The 6,000-nt window shown below is 44.3% G+C and overlaps 1 pseudogene; it reads left to right on the top strand.

Moving 5' to 3' along the window:
- Positions 1–280: 280 nt before the first annotated feature.
- Positions 281–3,629, top strand: LOC146331649 (RNA-binding protein 15 pseudogene; annotated as a pseudogene).
- Positions 3,630–6,000: the final 2,371 nt, after the last annotated feature.

The raw sequence follows: 6,000 nt of genomic DNA, 5'->3' as shown, positions 1-6,000 counted from the left end.
AATCACCTTCTCCTAAAGACGTAGAGGCGGGTCTTCCTGTACAGTCGAGCAAGTATTCTGTCGTGTTAAGAAGAGAACCCCTATCCTGTTAAAGATCTCGCGAGAGTGGCCATTTTAACCCAAACTATGATCTTTTCCTAAGCCTAACCAAGTGTTTTCTGTCCCTATACTCACCAACATCTCAACTACAGCCCTGTTACATTAAAAAACATAACTAGTTTGTGCAACGTGCACAACGAAGAAACAACGCGTAGAATCTCGCGAGAGTTTCCCACATGAAGGGTTCCCTTCTACACACGACCTGCAAGTAGTCCAACATGGCGGTTATGTCGCTCGCCTGAGTGTGTAGTGGAAACCGTGTATAAGTTGAGATAGTTTAGGTCTGTTTCAGTGGTAGAGAGCGAATATAATTCCGCAGAGTACTGCCTGTAAGCTGCAGATATCGGCTGCTGGAAATGAAGGGGAAAGAGCGATCTCCGGTGAAGAAACGCTCCCGGGCGCCAGATGATAGCAGGGACCGAGGAGGAAGCCACCCGAGCGGCAAGAAGAGCGGAACTCTGTCGACGGTTGGAAGCAACAACGGTAACGGCTCTGCTCAGAGGAGAAGTTTACACAGTGAGAAAAGAGACATGAGGGATTCAGACGGACATAATTCATCCAGTCGAGCTGGTGGCGGGTACGATTATGGAGTTATCTCTGTGAATAAGCAGTATGGAGGCGTTGACATCGCCGCGGAAACATCCAGGTCGGGCTCACGCAGCAGCGACCCTCGGCCTCCGTCAAACCCCGAGAGTGAGTACAAGACTCTGAAAATAAGTGAACTGGGCTCCCAGCTAAACGACGAGGAGATAGAGGACGGACTGTTTCACGAGTTTAAGAGGTTTGGGGATGTGAGTGTTAAAATTAGCAGAGAAAACGACGAGAGGGTGGCTTTTGTGAACTTCAGGAGGCCCGATGACGCCCGAGCGGCCAAGCACGCCCGCGGGAAGCTGGTGCTGTACGACCGGCCTCTAAAGATCGAGACAGTGTACATGAACAGACGGAGAAGCCGCTCCCCTGTTTCTAAAGACAGTTTCCCCTCAGGACAGAGACACCTCCACTCCCAGAGACCGCTCTCTCCTACTGGTTTGGGATACAGAGACTACAGGTTGCAGCAGTTAGCTCTGGGCCGTCTCCCCCCTCCTCCTCCACCTCATCACATAAGAGATCTGGAAAGAGACAGAGATTTTTCAGTGTATGATACCAGGAGTAGACCCCCGTTCATCCCTGAGTGTGCTGTTTACCGTGATGAGGACCTGATGAGCCCTGAGGATGATCAGAGGGCAAACAGGACTTTGTTTCTAGGCAATCTGGACGTCAGTGTGACAGAGAGTGACTTGAGGAGGGCCTTCGACAGGTTTGGGGTCATAACAGAGGTGGACATTAAGCGGGCAGTGAGAGGTCAGAGCAACACTTACGGATTCATCAAGTTTGAGAACCTCGATGTGGCTCATCGTGCCAAAGTGGCGATGTCAGGGAAAGTGGTGGGCCACAACCCGATTAAAATCGGCTATGGTAAACCTACACCCACAACCAGGCTGTGGGTGGGGGGCCTTGGACCGTGGGTTTCTCTTGCTGCTCTCGCCAAGGAGTTTGACCGTTTTGGCACCATCAGGACTATAGACTACAGGAAAGGTGAAGTGTGGGCATACATTCAATATGAAAGTTTGGATGCTGCTCAGGCTGCATGTACTAACATGAGAGGTTTCCCTCTTGGCGGCCCTGACAGAAGACTCAGAGTGGACTTTGCAGACACAGAGCACCGCTACCAGCAGCAGCAGTATATGCAGCTCCCCCTCCCCCTGCCGCACTATGACTTAGTCCCTGAACCCTTTGCCCACCGCCTTACTGACTCAGTGAGAGTGAGAGAGAGGTCCCCCCCACTCCCTGCCCGCTTCAGAGACAGAGACCTGTACTCCAGTGCTGAGTGGTCCGGCCTGGGTGTCCACGACAGGATGCGAGGGGCGGGCTTCGACCACATAGATCGTCTGGAGAGGCGTTCCCATGATGCCTGGTCAGTGGAGCGGGAGTTCCAAAGTCGAGATCTCGGCCGCAAAAGGAGACATTTGGATGATGGCTGCCGGCTGGATCCCTCACCTGACATGAGTGACTATGCTTTGCGGCGTCATGGCAGCTCATTAGAGCGCAGCCCTGGTGGGAGCAGCCGTGATGGGGGGCGCTACAGTGACCCTGAACGCCTGCCTCGCTCTGGCAGAACTTCCCCTGTCAGAGAGCGCCAGGACTCTGGCTATGGAGACAAGAGAAGAAGAACACTTAGTCCAGTTGAGCTGAACTCCACTTCTGAGAAGGACCGCAAACGCAAAGCCAGTGACTCATCTAAGAGCCCAGCGAAAAAGGAGGACCGCTTAGGACACCCTTCCTCCACCTCCTCCTCTTCCTCCAAGTCTGGCCAGCAGTCTAAGCCGTCAGCTGGAGGCCAGAAGCTGAGTCAAGTCTGGCAGGGCGTCCTCCTGCTGAAGAACAGCAGCTTTCCCACATCACTGCACTTGCTGGAAGGGGATGTTGCGGTGGCTTCCAGCCTGCTGGTGGAGGGCTCTACCGGGGGTCAAGTGTCACAGCTGAAGATCAGCCAGCGCCTGCGTCTGGACCAGCCTAAGCTGGATGAGGTCTCTCGTCGCATCAAGGCCGCTGGCTCCAGTGGATACACTATCCTCCTCGCTGTGCCCGGGAATTCAGCAGACGGAGGTGTCCAGGATGGCAGCAGTTCAACGGAGAGACCACTGAAGAACCTAGTGTCCTACCTGAAGCAGAAGGAGGCAGCCGGCATCATCAGCCTCCCTGTGGGGGGCAGCCGTGACAAGGACCACGGCGGAGTCCTTCACGCTTTCCCCCCATGTGAGTTCTCACAGCAGTTCTTGGATGCTTCTGCCAAAGCATTTGCCAAATCAGAGGACGACTACCTGTTGATGGTCATTATCAGAGGAGCATCATGAAAAAAAGTGCAAATTATAAATGGCTCTTTTCACACTCATGAACTGTTAAACTGTGAGTTGTAAAAACAGGGAGAAGTAATGATAACAAAACAGAATGACAGCTAGCTTCTATGGCATCCTCCTGAAGGTTAAAGAAATGAATATCACATTTTGATAAATTGATGGATTTGATTATTAGCACAGGTGACTTCTGCTACTTAGTTATCAGATAAATGTACATTACTTGAAGGGTACTCTGCTTAAAGTAAATCAGAACAAGTTGCAGTTCTGTTAATCAATACTATATGTTGCCTTATCTCATTTCAAATGAAACACAGTTCCTTTATGTCTTTTCTTACAATGCCTGCCTATAACAAAAAAAGAATTTAAGATCCAAAACAGAGTATTTAGCCTTCATTTTATCTGTACTCAGCATAGATTTAACCAGTCAGTGTCAACACATTTGTAGTACTGTAATGTTTGTACAGCCAGCCTATGAAAGAGAAATGGCGCTCATGTACATACAAAATTTTCTCTTGATTAAGGAAATATATCTATTTGCTCTAGAGCTTTACCCATTGGTCATTAATCGGCATATTCCAATCTGTGCTTCTGTTACTTTTTGCTGACCAAGTAAACATTTTGAATTCTTCCTAATTCAAAGTTTCATTCTGACAGCTTTTCTTCTTTTGTCAGTTTTGGCCAGTTCTGCTTCAAGCTAAACAAAATTGTGGTTAAAAACTGTTCTTTCCTAAATTTACATTTTGATAAACTGAAGTGCATACATGCAGCCTTGAAGGGACAGTTCACCCCCAAATCAAAAATGCATGTATTTTTCCTCTTATGTGTAGTACTGTATATCCATGTAAATCGTTTTGGTGAATTTTGGAGACATTGGCAGTAGAGATGTCTGCCTTCTCTCAATATAATAGGACTAATGGCACTGATGGCTTGTGGTGCTCAAAGTGGCAAAAAAAATTACTTTTGAAAAATTCAACACTTGTGTCTCATTTCAGAAATCATGATTCACTTACTCAAGATTATTCATAGACCTTGTCAGCAGTTTCATGTAGGAACTACTTTTTCTAGTAGGAAGAAAGTAGTTCCTACATGAAAATGCTCACAACAATGTCTGGATTATCTTGAGTAACAGGGTCATGACTTCTGGAAAGTGACATTGCTCTTATATTTTTTTGGTACTTTGAGCACCACAAGCTAAGTGCCATCTAGTTCCATTATATTGGAGAAGAGGCAGACATCTCTAGGGCCAATATCTCTAAAACTCCACAACTCACACCAAAACAATCTAGATGGATAAAATGTACTTCAAGCCAGATGAAAAATATGTATGTTTTTGGCTGAACTTTTCCTTTTAAGGGTTACAGTATAATGGATTACATTAATATAAAAGCTCCTTTCTGAGCCACATCTGGAGGTTATGTGATATTACAAGGTGAAATGAATGAAGGTTTTCCTGTTTGTTTTTCAGCACTGGTATGTGTATGTAAGGGTGGACACAGGCAGCAAGCACCTGTACATTATAATGCAGTTTAATACAATAATCTTGTTCAGAATATTGCATATATCAAGCTAATTTTGATTAGTTTTTGTCCAAATGATGTTAGAGTAGATTTTATGTTCTGTGTTTTTGGTGTTGTATTGAACTGCATTACGTTACAAGTAAATATTTAGGGCTGATTGTTTTTGTTGTTGATTAAGCTACTGGTTCTTTTCTTGATTAATCATTTGGTCTATAAAACATCAGACAAAAACATGTAAAAACATAAGTTGCTTATTATTGATCTGTCGATTGACTAATCATTTCAGCTCTAAATATTACTATGGAATACAATTAGTTCCCTTTAATCTAAACAATCAATTAATTATTTGACCTATAAAACTTCAGAAAATAGTAAAACATACAGATTTACCAAAGACATTCAATGTGCTATTATGTAAGTCAAGATTCCCCAAATGTTTGCAGGGTGTTTATTCACTGGCCAGATGGCTTGTGGATGTTCAGATTATATTACAGTGTTTGGGCTGGTGAGTGAAGCAAATTTACCAGCCACTTGTATATTTGACTAACTTTTGGCTGGTGGCTGGTAATAATTTTGTGCCTGAATGTTTGTCAGTTTTTCTTGAAATTTGCCCAATTGACTAATCAGTTATCAAACTTGTTGCTTACCTGTCAATTGACTAATAATTTCAGCTCTAAATTTTATTAGCATGGAGTACAATCAACTGTTGTTAGTGTAAACAAAATTCAAGATTCCATGTTAAAGGCTGTGAAAAGCAAACAGGTCTGTTTTGAATGGGATTACATTATACAGGGTTGCTTTTGTGTCTATCCCTTTTATATTGTGCTTTTATTGCTGTCATATTCAATTTGGTTGAACAGTAATTGGTTGATTAAATTCTTCACTTTTATTATGCTATAAACCACAAAGTGCAGTAACTACCCTAACAGAGCATGTACTGTTAAAAAAGATTATGTAACCTATAAATTAAGAACTCTATGTATGCCATGCACATCTCTAATAACTGATCAGGAGTCTAATTGAAGAAAATATTGCTAAACTATCAATGGACTGTGATAAAACCCTCTGACTGAATCAGAGGAGACAAGGGGCCGTTCTCCAGTGGCCTTACATGCCTTCCTCTGAAAGGACTGTTAATTCTGTTTTTCATGCTTTGATTTGAGTTCTGTGTTTCAAAATGGAGAAAAAAGAGAAAGATTTGTATACTCAGGATATCTGGAGAGAGAAATGGAGAACATCAGTGCTCATGGGCCTAAGAAGTATACCTGTCAGAAAAAAAACGCAAAGTGCAACATGTGCACTTGATTTTGTCTCAATAAATTTACTCTTTCGTGGGAAACACAAGTGCCTTGGAAGACAACTTTTGTGACCTTTTCTGTTCTTGGAATTGTCTATCAAACTCTAAAGGCTTTATCACTTTGACAGCAGGAGTCGTCCCGGCAGAAAGGAGAGGGGAGGTCAGCCTCTCAGTTCTGTGTGTTCATTTT

This window comes from Lutjanus erythropterus, chromosome 2 (genome assembly GCF_056507025.1).
Source record: "Lutjanus erythropterus isolate fLutEry1 chromosome 2, fLutEry1.hap2, whole genome shotgun sequence".
NCBI classification, from domain to species: Eukaryota; Metazoa; Chordata; class Actinopteri; order Lutjaniformes; family Lutjanidae; genus Lutjanus; species Lutjanus erythropterus.
Note: the sequence above shows the minus strand (reverse complement) of the source record. Positions and strands in the feature narration are given on the sequence as shown.